The following is a 14,925-nucleotide window of genomic DNA, read 5'->3' on the forward strand; positions in this document are numbered from 1 at the left end:
GTGACAACATTCCTTTGTCTGGGATGCAGGACTGAATATAAAGGAGAACAATAACTGAGTAGCAGCATTCATCATTATCTGCTTCCTGACTATGGATGCAGTGTGGCCAGGTATCTCTAACTCCTGCACCAGGCATGCCTTCCCTGTGGACTATTCCTTTATACTGTGTAAATCTATATCACTGTGATTGGTTTAATAAAGAAGCTTACTGGCCAATAGCTGGACAGGATAAGATTGGGGGAGAGTCAAACAGAGAATGCTGGGAAGAAGAAGGGCAGAGTCAGAAGAGTAGCAAGCAGATGCAGATAGAAGCAGGATGAACGCGCTGTACTGAGAAAAGGTACCCACCACATGACAAAACATAGACAAAAATGTGGGTTATTTGAAAATGTAAGAGTTAGCTAGTAATAAGCTCGAGCTATTGACTGATCATTTATAATTAATATTAAGCCTCTATGTGGTTACTTAGGAGTGAGTAGCTTGCAGGACAGAAACTTCTGTCTACATTCCCTGACAAAATAAACTTAATCTTCCTTAATCTGTTTCCACCAGTTATTTTGTCACAGAATAAAGTAACCCAAGATACTTTCTAACATCTTAATGTCTCTGTCCCTTGACTTCTTTATCTCACTCTTCCCCTCAGCTCCACCCTGGCAGCTACATCCTGAGCCTTGATCCGACTCTCAACTGAGCTACTTTAAAAATCTCCTTTTTGAAGAAGCCAGGAAGAAGGCTCAGTTAGCAAAGTGCCTGTTATACAAGAATGGGGAACTGAGTTTGGATTCCCAGTACTCATGTAAAAGCCAGCAAAGCCAGGCAGGTCTCTGGGGCTTGCTGGCCAACAAGTCTTACCAACAGTGAGACCCCTTCTCAAAAAAATAAGGTGGACAGGTCCAAGAAGACACCCAACACCAACTGACCTCAACACATACACATATGTGCACACACCTACACAAACACATGAGTACACCACCCACAAAACGCTATTTCAAGTCTCCTTCCCTGTTATATCTTTTTTAAAAGCATAGACATCTTTATTTTTTCATTTTTTTGATTAACTATTTTTATCTTATGTATATTGGTTTTTTTACATGCATGTATTTCTGTATGAAGGCATCAGGTACCACTGGAACAGGAGTTACAGACAGTTGTGAACTGCTATGTGGGTGTTGGGAATTGAACCTGGGTCCTTTGGAAGAGTAGTCAGCACGCTTAACCACTGAGCCATCTCTGCAGCCCCATTAAATCTTCACCTTCCTGATCTCAACTTATTTTGAGAACTGTACTTCAACCCCATTGGCATGTCAATCCCACATAACTTTGGTTTTTTTTCTACTTTTTTTTCACTTCTTAAAATCTTTGACTTGTCACTTCAATATCAAAGATTGACAGTGGTTGTCATGCCAGTCCCTGAACAAGAAAAGTAAAGGCTGGGTTCTAAAAGTAAGTGTAGGAAGTGTGGGTTTCTATGCTACAGATGAAAACTCAGAAGTTCGTTTTCTGGGTAACAGGAATGGGAGCACAGGTAAATGAGTTACTATTTGTTTTAATAAAAAACATTGAATTATTTTTAAAGAATTTAGATTATTTTATGTGTTTGTTTAAATGTTTTGCTTGCCATGCATCTATGTGCCTAGTGATCAAAGATGCATTGGGTCTCCCAAAATTGTAGTTACAGGCTATAACTACATGTAGTTACAGGAAGTAATACCATGTTGGTGTTGGAGGGCAAATTGCAAGAACAAGCGCTCTTAAGAGCTGAGCCATCTCTCCAGTCCCTTGCAATACCTTTCTTACCTTGGCAAATCCCTGTCCACCTCTATGCTAAAATCTCTGGCAGCGAGGGAGGGGTTAACATTCCCTTAAGGAAGCAGTTACAGATTATTTCAGCTATTTGGACAATTGTTCAGATGGAGTTCCAGATAACTGGGTCAGGGCGAATGAGAACATATTAACCTGGGCCGCTGAAAAGAGCTGTTGGTTATTTACCATTAATGACTGATTCGATGCTCGGGTAGCCCAGACTTGAAGCTTGGGCTGGGTCCACCTTCTAGCCAGAGGAAAAGGCGAAGGGAAAGAAGTGGAATGCATGCTGGAGTCTGGCTGACAGTGAGGTGTCTGGGGAAGGAGTTGGAGAAACCACTTCCAGTCTTAATATAACACCAGTGGGCAAACCAACACACAAACATTCCAAGTGGTACAACATGAGGCTAGGAGGAAACACTCTGCACACAGGACTGACTGAGAAGTCTCTGTGCCAGCTGGTTTAGGGCCCACCTGAAAGAATTTACCTGCCTCTGAAAGCTCGAATGGATTGCAATCAAATGTCTATGCTCCAGCAGGGGAGTCTTGGCCTTTTCTTTATGTTAATGAGCTCTGAGTAGTTTGTTAACATCTGTGGCCTTCATAGAATATTTGGAGGGATTTTTCTTGTTATTTTGGTTTGGTTTGGTTTTTATAGGTTTTTGTTTTGTTTTTCGTGACAGGGTTTCACTGTGTAACAGCCCTTGCTGTTCTGGAACCCGGTCTGTAGACCAGGCTGGCCTCAAACTCACAGAGATCCATCTACCTGTGCCTCCTGTGTGCTGGGAATTAAAGGTGTGCACCACCAGGGCCAGCTACAGAATGGTTTTAATTGAATTAAATAAAATACAAAGAATTAGAAACCAATCATAGATTGCAGCTGTCAACATATATTTAAAATGAGTGATATCTGTGCCTCATTGTTAGTACATTAAGTTATAAGATCAATCTGCAAATCTTGTAACTAACATAATTCCAAAGTAATGATGAACATATTGTTACTACAGGAAATCTGCTTCAGCCTGGAGTGATAGGAAAATAGGTGTAATTTCTGTTGGGGTCAAACAGCAGAACCTCTAATAGTACAGTGTTTCGTTGCTTATAATGTGGTAATGTAGGTAGACAATGATAACAGAAATTGGGGCTGGAGAGATGGCATAGAGAATCCAGGTTCAGTTCTTAGCATCCACATCAGGTGGCTCACAGCCTTCTATAACTCCCTTTTCAGGGAATTCAATACTCGCTGGCCTCCATTGGCATCAGCATGCATGTGGTATACATAAACTTACACAGGCACACACACATATGAATGAATAAACATAAATAAATTGCCCTGTGTCTTATTTTATTTGGCTGTTAGAGTTAGATACCATAATAAATGGTCTTTCTTTATTGCCAAGATTTATTTCTCACATTTCTGGAGTCTGAAAACACAAAGATTAAGGTGAGCACACTCTGTCTGGTGGGGCGCTCTTCCTCATTTATGGCACCTTTGAGCTGTGTTGTCACATAGTATAAGAAGCAGAGGATCTCTGTTGAGTCTCTCTCGTCGGGGTATTAATCCCAAGGGCTTTTCCCTTATAATCTAATTACCTCCAAAGTCCCTACCTTCGACTACCATTCTCATTTATTTATTATGTATGCGTGTTCTGTCTGTTCACATGTACACATGCATATCAGAAGAGGGCATTAGATCCTGTTATAGATGGCTATGCACCACCATATGTATTCTGGGAACTGAACTGAGAACCTCTGGAAGAGCATCAGAGCAGCCAATGCTCTTAACCTCTGAGCCATCTCTCCAGCCCCGAATATCATTCTCTTAAGCATTAGAATTCCAGAACGTGAACTTTTGTGGTCTTCTAGTCTGAATGTTAAATGTATCCCAGAGGTCCATGTGTAAAGGTTTGGTCATCAGGGCAGCGCTCTTTAGGTGCCTAGGGCCAAGCATCTGGATCATTGGAACATGTCTCTGAAGCAGACTATGAGCTCTGGGGCTTTTCTTCTCTATTTGGTCTCTGGCTTTGGATACGGGAACCTTTGCTCTACTGCAAAATTGCACCATGTTGTGTTGTTGCTTTGCCACATGTCCAAAAGCAATATGACAAATTGACCAGGGACTGGAACCTCCAAAATTATGAGCCAAAATAAATATTTTTTTCTTTGTAACTTAATTATCTCAAGTATTCCACTATAGTGATTGAAAACTATTTGGGGGATATAGATACATAGACCATAGCAGTCTTGTTTCAAGTCTCCTCAGTGGAGCTTTTCTCCGGGACAAGGATAAGGCTTGGAGATTCAATATATGGAAATAGACTGAAGGCCTGCCTTCCCTTCTCTGTACGCTAAAGACCCCTGTAGTTTCCTTAGGTCCTATGCAAAGTTGTAAATGGAGGCAGAGCTTTGCTTTTGTCCTGACCACATGGTCCCAAATACTCGCACAGAAGCTTATATTAATTACAGAATATTTAGCCTATACCTCAGGATTATCATTAACTAGCTCTTACAGCTTAAATGAACACATTTCTATTCATCTGTTTTATCACATAGCCCGTGGCTTTGCCTGTCCTCTAACATCTTGCTTCCCCAGCAGCTGGCACACTTCTCTCTTGACTCCACCCTCCTTCCTCCCTATATTTTCAGTTTGGCTTTCCCGTCTAGCCTTATTCTGCCTTGCTATAGGTCAAATCAACTTTATTATTAACCAATGAGAGAAATACATAGTCACAGCATACAGAAGGATTATCCCACAGCAGAAAGTGGCCTTTTCACCTTATGTAAGACTCTTTTTCTGGCTCATGTCAACTGAGCATCTGCTGCATGCAGTGCTCTGTGGAATCCTGGCCATGGGAAGAAAGGACCACAGTGAGATTGCTATCATCATAACAATCTGAATACTATAAAGTGCAGACACTCCTTTTAGTCTTTCACTCACTGAACGGTGGTCAAGGTGATGTACCAAGTACCTACTAATATAGTACACTATTCAAGGAGCCATGGGCACAGTAGCAAATTAGGTAGGTAAATTCCCCATTCCCATGAAGTTTACACTCGTGTGAGGAACAGAGGTTATTCAAAATCAATGAGGAAATGGTATTGCTATAGTTCGATAAGTGCTTACAGAAGACAGGGCTGTGGACAGAAAATAGCCAGAAAGAGTGTGAATTGAGTGAATTGAGTGGGAAAGGCCCCAGTGGGATGCCTGAACACCATAGGTAGCTCTCAAGGAAGCAAGGCAATGAACCTTTTCAGATATTTGGAGGAAGAGTGTTCTTGGCAAGGAGAGCAGCTATTCTAGGAGCCTGGAATGGACATGTGCTTGAAAAAGCCAACTGGGCTGCGAAAGAGTGAGGGACGAGGAGAGTGCTGGGCGATGAGGGCAGAGGGGAAGTGGGCAGAGGGCTGCCAAACTGTGCATGACTTCGGATCTTAGAGCTACAGCAGGGATCTTAGAGCAAGAGAGATGCCTTAGAGAAATTGAACAAACTTCTCTAATAGTAGTTAGGGCACCGTTACCACCATTTTCAAGCAAGGACACTGCTGCTCGGAAAAGTGAAACCCCTTGGCTAGTAAGCAGCAGAGGTCAGTTTATCCGAAGTTTCTGTGGAGACCACATGCCTCATCCTCTCAGCCCAGACCCAGGGAAGAGCCAGCATGGTCTTTTCTCCCTTCTCCTGATTCCGGGATATTGGTATTTGTCAGTTTCTTAAAGGTCTGCTTTCTGCCCATGACCCGAGCAGTGTCTGTCAACCTCTGCCCTAGACCATGACCTCTACTTATTGAGCCCTTGCCATGTCCGAGATACTGTATTCTGTGCTGGGTATAGAATGACGGGCAGGAAGTCAGCTCGTTACTCTTCTGGAGATTTTATTCTGTAGATGGGGAAATGGTATGTAGCAATTTCCTCCTAACCAAATCATTCCATCCTGGAGGGAGGCCTTTTTTCGAATCGGGAAGTAGGGCCTGAGAGAGACAGCTCGGCTGGTACATGCCACCATGCTTGACAACCTTTAGTTCAATGGCCAGGACTCACATGGCGGAAGAAGAGAACTGATGGCCCTCTGACCTCTACACGTGGACCAGGGCACACTTGTGCACACGTACACAGAAAGGGCAAAGAAATAAATGTAATTTAACACTTAAGACTCAGGAAGTAAACAAAACTGACAAGGCTCAGTAAGCAAACAACATAAGACAAGAGTCACAAGACAAGAGTCACAAGGTTACATAACCAGTAACAACATTTTAGTAGATGCTCTCAAACAGGCTGAGTCGCCTCCCTGCAAGCTGTACAGGGAGCCCTACAGATGCAGCTTTTGTGGGCCATCGCCCATGCCAAAATGGTTTTTTGATAGAACTGCCTTTGAGTCAGCTGTACCATACACTAGTAAATAATCCCTCACTCTTACTTGTATAAGTAACCCCCAGAAGATCACTAATTCACAAAGCTACACTTGGTAAAAATCTTTTTTTTTTTTTTCTGTGACTTGCATGGAATCTGTCTCCAGTCCCCTTTCTGGAAGTGAGAAGACATCTGTTCATGTCTCCCTGCTGCCACTGGTACCCTTCCATCTCAGGAGCCTTTTGTCTGCTTTTATGCACCATGCTCCTCTGCCCTCTTCCCATCATTAACACCCCACTTTCCTCTCCCATAGCCCCTTTTTAGTTTCATAGCCTATATCCACGTTCACATCCACATATATAAACATTAAAAGCTAGGATCCACTATACAAGGGTGTAGTGATATTTTGTCTGTGATCTAACAAATAAAGCTAACCTGAAGATTAGAGTGCGTAGCTAAGCCACAAATTAGCCACAGAGGCCAGGTGGTGGTGGCACACACCTTTAATCCCAGCACTCAGGAGACAGAGGCAAACGGGTCTCAGTAAGTTCAAGGCCACACTGGGCTATGTGACACTGATCCAGTCTAAAAGAGAAATAGATCCAAGTGATGATGGCTCACACTTTTGATCCCAGCACTTGGGATCACACACCTTTAATCCCAGCACTAGGGAGGTGGAGACAGGAGTGATATGGCTGGCAGAGAGAGGAATATAAGGCAGGAGGAGACAGGAGTTCAGAGCAGTCTGAGGTGCAGTCTGAGGCAGCAGTCTGAGGATGCAGTCAGAGGATGTAGTCTGAGGACAGGATTGTCCTTTGGTCTGAGGATCCTATAGAGGTAAAACGTCTTTCCAGTGGCTGGCTGCGCTGCTTCTCTGTTTTCTCAGCTTTCACCCCCCAATATCTGACTCTGGGTTTTTATTAAGAACAATTAGAATTCATGCTACACAGGAAAACATACGTTATTTGTCTTCCTGAGCCTGGGTCAACGCAGCCTAATATTTTCCAGAGCCATCTACTGTCTTGCAAATTTCATAATTTCATTCTTATTTACAGTTGGCTAACGTGCCATTTTGTCCATATGACACATTTTCATATTTATTCATCCACTGGTAGACATCTAGGCTGTAGCCACGTCCTTGCTGTTGTGAGTAGAACAGCAATAAACAGGAATGTGCGAGTATTTCTGTGGTGTGATATGACATCCCGCAGAGGAAACTGAGTGACAGCTTACATAAACTGAATAGAGAAGGTTTCCCTGGGGAGATGCCATAATGAGCAGTCACGCCAGAAAAAGAACATCTCAGATAGAAAGAAGGCTGTGCCCAAAACCTCATAGGTGACCTAGTAAAGGAACATAAAGCTATGGGGAAGATATAGGAAGGAATGGGAAAGTGGCAGATCTGGGTAGAGACATGGGCCAGACGCAAAAGGACATTATAGTTTATGAACCCATGACAACATATTGAAGTGCTTTAAGCTGGGGCAAGAAATTATCTGCTAGATGACTTACTGGTGGAGAAAAGATTGGTGCAGGAGGGAGAGTGGAGAAACAAACGAAGCGCTGTAGGATATGTTCATGGAAAAGGCAGCTAGACAGACTGATAGAGAGAAGTAGGTGAGAAGGACAGAAAAGAATCCAAGATAGCCTCTAAATAGGGGCTTGAGCAGCTGCCTGGATGACGTCTTCATTCGTTTGGGCTACACGACAAATAACTGAGACTAAGCAGTTTATAAACAGCAGAAATGAATTTATTGCAGTCTAGAAGCTTAGAAGACGAGAGGTTTGAAATCAAGGTGTCTGGAGGGGGGGAGCGCTTACTTCCTGCTTCCCGGATGGTGCCTTCTCATGGCATCTGCTTGGCAAAGGGGTCAAAGAAACTCCTTCAGGCCTCTTATAAGGGCACTAATCCTGTTCATGAGGACAGACCTGCATGACTTAGTTACTTCCTTAAAGGAATTAAGTTTCAACAAACAAATTTTGGAAAGATCCAAGCAGACCACACAGCTGGCAAAGTCATTTATACAACCAAGAGAGGCACTGGGAAGTGAATTTAGCAGAACTGTCAAGTTGTTCTGTGCACGTTAGTTTGAGACTTACTAAACATTCACAGGGTAATGTCAAATACGTGGCTAGTCACAATTTAAGAGGGCATGCTAATCTAGAGATGCAGAATGTTTTTGATTGGTTTCGTTGGGTTTTGGGTTATTTTTGTTTTGTGGTATTTTGTTGCTGTTGTTGTTGTTTTGAAATAGAGTTTTACACTGTGGTGGCCTAAAACTCACTATGTACTCCAGGCTGGCCTTGAACTCAATCTGCCTACCCCAATATCCTGAGTGTTGGGAGTATAGTTATGAGCCACTCTGCCCAGATTTAGAGAAGAAAATATTGTCAGTGTGTATTCCTACTGTAAAAGATACTGTCTGGCATGTAGTACATGACCATAGAATTTTATTTAATCCCAGTGCACATACACAAAATGGTGACTGGTTGAATGAGTGTATTCCTCATCAGACCACAAACCTTAATTCAATTTTAAGTCACACTTAAGTTCTACTTAGTCCCTTGAACAAATCATAGCCATGAAATGATCTACAGCCTAAAGTTTCCTCACTTGTAAGGTAGAAAGAGTGGCAACAGCTGTACAACAGAGTCAGCCAATGACGGTGTAATGTGCACATTACAAGATCTGGTACATAGCAGAAGCACTCAGTAAACATGCAGCTGCTAAAATAGTCAAAGCATGAGATAGGCTTCAAGGAAGCCAGCCTCAGAGTGACAGTTGGAAAACCAGATACACTGAGGGACAATGCAGTCCAGCTCCAAGTGAGAGGCAGCAATGCTTTGGGGAGTTCGCTTTTCCTCACTGTGAGCAGCTATCTAACATAAACAGATTAAATGAAGAGACATTTCTGCTGTTCACAGTTTCAGAGGTTTCAGTCCAGAGTGGCTTGGTTCATGCCCTCAGGTAGACCATCACGGCAGGAAGCTCATCACTTCATGGTACCTAGGAAGGCGAAAAAGGGAGAGTGGGTGGAGAGAAAGAATGACAGGGGGAAGGGAGAAGAGGAAAGTTGGAGGGGAGGGAAGGGAAAGGAAAGGGGAATTCCCTTCTACCAGCCCAGGGGTAGCACCATCCATGGTGGGTTGGGCCCAGCCCTCCCACATCAATCACTGATTAAGAAAATGCCCTACATCAGGATATTATGGAGGCATTTTCTCAGTTGATGTTCCATCCTCTCAAATGACTTTAGAGTGTATCAAGCTGATAGAAAACTAGCCAGCACTAGGGAGATACAGCTACCAAGACTGCCTCAGCAATAAGTCATTGCCTTCAGTCAGGCCTGTCTTAGGGTTTCTACTGCTGTGATGAAACACCATGACCAAAAACAACTTAGGGAGGAAAGGCTTTATTTCACTCATATGACAGTTTGTTATCAAAAGCAGACGGAGCAGGAACTCAAGCAGGGCAAGAACCTAGAGGCAGAAGCTGATGCAGAGGCCATGGAGGAGTGCTGCTTACTGGCTTGCTCCTCTTGGCTTGCTCAGCCTGATTTGTTATAGAACCCAGGAGTACCAGCCAGCCCAAGGATGGCACCTCCCACAATGAGCTGGGCTATCCAATATTGATCACTAATTTTTAAAAAGGGCCCTACATCAGGGTATTATGGAGGTATTTTCTCAACCAAGGTTCCCTCCTCTCAAAAGACTTTAGATTGTGTCAAGTTGACATAAAACTACCCAGCACAAGGCCCTACATCCCAAAATTTCTAGAACCTCTTCCAAATAGTACCATTAACCAAAGGATAAACTTTCAACAGGATACATGAGCCTTCTGGGGGAGGACAATTTCTGACAAAACCATAAGGTCTAGTGGTTAGTACAGCCCACTGAGGCAAATTCTCTGCATATTTAATCCTGGCTCAGCCTCTTCCTAGCTTCCTTAACCCCAAGTGCTTCAGGGAGAGTTCAATTATTATTATTTAATCTCTAAAATAGGGATAATAATAGTCTCATACCGTAGTGCTGTTGCGAAAGATTAAATTAGACAATCCATTTTAAAAAGACAGGGTGGTGCCAGGTTCAGACTAATGGCTCAGTGCACATTAGGAGCTGTTATCAAAGGGATGTAGGCAGGAGATGACTGGAAATAGCTTAAGCTGTGTCCTTGACCTCCCTTCAGAGCAAAACCAGTATTGAGTCTTAGCAGCAGCAGCACCTTTTTAAACAACCCTTCTCTCCCAATACTCTCCCCTCCTACTCCTCCCCTCCTGCGGCCTCCTAGTTTTTACAGTTCTCTGAATAGTCTGCGAGCCTTTGCCAGGACTGGTGGGGAAAAGGCCAACACACCCAGCTGAAGGCTGCAGAAATTTCAGCTTCCTTCCCACAGTGGGGGAAGTGTTAGCCACAGGCCACTGGGCAAGGGACTCCAGATCCCTCTGAGCTGCCTGAAGCATTCTCAAAGCAGAGAGAGAGAGAGAGAGAGAGAGAGAGAGAGAGAGAGAGAGAGAGAGAGAGAAGCAACAGAATTGCAGGCAGTACTTCCATTCAAACGCTCCCTTTGTTACTAAACCACAAACCTACACTGTCCCCACTGGCACGGGCCTACCCATTGTTTTCCTCATAGAATGTCTCCAGCCAACAGCGGAGGCTACCTCTCTCTTCCAGGAGTGGTGGCCTTTAGGTTCTAGGATAGTGATCTTGTAAGCAAAGTCTCCACACTGAAAGACTAGAATAGAGACCAGGGTCAAGTGGTATAAGCAGGCCCATAAGAGGACCGAAAGAAAGACACTAGAAGTGTTTGACCTGTGCCTTCCCCTGGGTGCGTAGTGATGACAGCCCTACTGTCTGAGCAATGGGCTTAAGACTAGAGTCTAAGCCCAGCAAAATCTGAGCAAGTTGATAGCTTTAGGATTGTTCCAGAGGCTAGAAAGTCCAACATGTATTTCAAAAAGAGAGCCAAGAAGCTGTTTAAGTGGATGGCCCTTCTGGCCGAGAAGCGGATGGGTCTGAGAATGTAAAGAGCTGGGGAGTCTTTTCAAACAGGACAGGCTCTCTGGCACCCTAGCTGTGCTGACTGAATCTGGCCTCTGACTGACCCAACCTCCTATCCTTATCCCTTCTGTCCTGCATCACCTCCACTCAATTGGGGAAAAAGGAAAGATTTCCTAACCCTATCTTCACCTACAAGTCCTTATCTCTGGAACCTTCTCTCAGCAGGTTATCTTTTACTCAACAGTTCCTGTTGCGGAAGGGCAAAGTTCAAACTCCTCCAAGGCTTTTCACTAGAAAGCCATTTTTAATACCAGAAAGGACTTGTTTTTAAAAATAATGAAACTGTGGCCAGGAGGGAAAGATCTTGCTCAAGCTCATGCAGAAAGTTGTTTACAGGGATAACCCAAGAGCAGGCCTCCCGACTCCTAAATTAGTGCTCTCTCTTCCATTTCCTCTCCCTCTCTCTACCTCTCCACCCTCTTCCTCTGTCTCTCTCTTACTCAAAGGAAATTTATTCCTTGTGAAGAGGAACAAAGAAGTCCATTGATCCTTCAAGTTCATCTTTGGGGTCCTGACATGAAGTTTACATTTGAACAGAGGGGCAAGAGGCACGCATAGCTAAGCAGTCCTGGTGAAGGTGTGGTCACGCCCATCATTGCTCTGCTCTTTGTACCAGTTTCCCCTGCAAGGTTATTTGACAAGTTGTCAGAACTGTGTGAAATCTCTTTCCCTGAGACAGGTTCCCAATCTGGCTGACACTAGGGCCCCAGCTGTTTCCTTCTCCCAGCATGAGATTCCTGAGAAAATTCCAATTTCTTTGGGTCCATTCACTGTCTCAGTAGTGTGATAGCTAACGGGAGAGCCGCGAGTGACTCTTTGGAAAATAGCTCCATTCCTTCCGGATTAGTTAGAAAAGGAGTTTGGAAGACTCAGTAACATATTAAAAAGTCCTGATAAAGTCTCCACTAAACATTCTAAGCGGGCTGAAAGTGCTCCTTTCCACACTGTTTCTCTGTTTACTCACTGGCCTCTAGCAGGCTCAAGCCGCAGAAGTATTCAAGGCTGGGGAGCTGGCTCACTGGGGAAAGTGCTGGCTACAATTCAGATCCCTAAGCACCCACATTCAAAAACCAGGCACAGCAGGAGTGTGCCCATAAGGCTAATGCTGGGGAGGCAGAGACAGGAGGATCCTTGTGGCTGATTTGGCTAGCCTGGCCAAAACGATGAGCTCCAGGTCCAGTAATACCTTGTCTCAAAAAAGGAAGTTGGAGAGCAATTGAGAATATTCATTTGTGTTGTCCTCTGATACACACACACACACACACACACACACACACACACACACACACACTATTAGCAATCATGTTTTACTTCTTGTGGCTCCTGCCAATGAGAAATTGGGAAGTGCTTAGTTTGGCAGTTCGGTTTCAGTGTCTCCCATCATTAAGGGGGTTAAGTGCCGTCAGAGTCGAGTTGAAACACTACGCATGCGTGAGAAAGATGGCAGGCGCAGTGAGGGGCAAGTCAAGCACTGTGTGAGTTCCTTTGGGTTCCCTCATGACCTTGGTGTGGTGACTGTCAAACTAATGAGTGCCAGAAGGTCATAGGAATAAGCAAACAAAGGAAGAATCATTTTATGATCTCACCTCACAAATCACCTAGTTCATTTCTAGCTAGTCAAAACCCCACCTGGCTTCTAAAGAAAGGAACGTAGACCCCATATTCTAGTGGGGTGTGTGTGAACGCCATGCTATAATAGGTGCCAGCATTTGAGCCATGTGAGAAAAACACTCCCTGCCACTCCAATCTTATCCCCAGTGTTATTCATAGGATCCTTTAAGCAAGATCGACGTTGTCACTGAGGACCCTCCCATTGAGGTCCTCTCTTCTCTGGTGCCTTCCAGCCCCAGGTGAAGTCTCACATCTAAAAGTTTCCCTAACAATTCTCATCAGCGCCTTAGACTTTGTTTCCCTCCAAGCATATAGACGCATGCGTGTCTAACAGTCCAAAGAATTATTCCATGCTTGATAGGGGCCAGCATGACCAATGGGTGGATTTCCTCTGCTGGGCCCTTCCATCTGACCAGGTGAAGCACAGGGTTTCCTTGGCCGATATGTCTTCCTCATTCTTCCAGGCTCACAGAGCCTCAGGGTGACCTGATAGCCAGCCATAGAGGGCAGAATGGAGCTGTGCTTCAAGTATGGTGTCTCTTAGGTGGGGTCCATGAGCACAAGACCTTGGCAGACAGGGGAAAGAGGCAATGGAGTGTACTACTGGTAGGGGTCTGAGGCTAAGAAGCAGGAGTCCAGGGGCCTTATACCAGCTCTTTTTGTAGTTTGATGTATAACCTGAGGCAAAGCCCTTAATCTTTCAGTGGGCCTCAGTTTCCCTGCCTCTTCAGCTTGCTCTTCCTTCCTATTGATGAGTGGCTAAAAAGAGAAATAGAAAAACCTTACTGAGATCAGAAGGTGGTCTATTTCTTATAAAATATTTGTATCGGGGCTGGAGAGATGGCTCAGTGGTTAAGAGCATTGCCTGCTCTTCCAAAGGTCCTGAGTTCAATTCCCGGCAACCACATGGTGGCTCACAACCATCTGGAATGAGGTCTGGTGCCCTCTTCTGGCCTGCAGACATACACACAGACAGAATATTGTATACATAATAAATAAATAAATAAATATTTAAAAAAAATAAAATATTTGTATCAATTCTTTGAGAATTTCATACAAGGATACAATGCATTTTGATCATATCCACTGCCCTCCTCTTCTCCCCCAACCCCTCCCAGATTCCACAACTCCAATTCTACTTCGACCCTCTCATTCCCTCCCAAATTCATGCCCTCCTGTTTTGTATAACCCACCAAATTCAACTTGTGCTGCTCATATCCAAATGGGTGTGGGCAATTCACTGGAGCATGGCTGACTTCTCAAGGGTCATACCTTTAAAGAAAATCAACTCTCGTTCTCCCAGCAACTATCACCTGTCAAGAGCTCTTCAGATGAAGGGGGGGGGGTGTCCGCCCCTCACGCCTCCACGCTGGAGTGTTGACTGGCTTGAGAAAATGATATTAAAATGTTTATAATTCCTACACTTGTTTCTTTTCTCCGCCACCACTTCCTTCTTTTTGAGCCACAGGCTCCAGGGTAGTGAGTGGGTCTGTGGGGAGATGATTATGGAACTGGGAATGGCCAATGGCCAATTCCCCTCACACATTTAGTAGGAGTCAAGGAGACAGGGCTTGACCATGTGACCATTTCCCAGTTGCCAAGGGACTCATCCCAGGCAGGAGCTAAAGCTCAGTAAGGGATAAGACAACTCAGGTGACAGTTCCACACTGGCCTGCTGCAGTAACACTCTGTCTCCAGTTCGAATACGTCTAATTAGCTGTGTGGCCTTGGGTAAATTACTTCTCTCTGGCCTTGGTTTTCTTTGAACAAACCGCACTCGTGAGCACGACTACCACTGGTTATACTAGGATGGCATGTGTTTTTTCCAAGGCTTAGAAGCATTAAGTCAAAACAACCATCATGCAAACCATACGTTTTCCTCAAAAATCCAAGAAGCTCTCTTAGGCCTTTTCACCTTTAGAGCTGGCTGAGGTGGAGTGGGGACTGCAAGAGACTAGTCTGGGCATACCCAGGCATCTGAACTGAACCTGGCAATCCCAAGTCCCAAACGGCCAATGCCCACAAGTCTGTCGACGTCAACCTCCATCGTCAATGTGTCCCCAGTGATGTTCATGTAGGGGCCTACTGCATGGCACGGTTTGTGTCACTTA

The sequence above is a fragment of the Microtus oregoni genome, unplaced genomic scaffold, assembly GCF_018167655.1.
Source record: "Microtus oregoni isolate MIOR12 unplaced genomic scaffold, Mior012 000146F_ref0000122, whole genome shotgun sequence".
Taxonomy (NCBI): Eukaryota; Metazoa; Chordata; class Mammalia; order Rodentia; family Cricetidae; genus Microtus; species Microtus oregoni.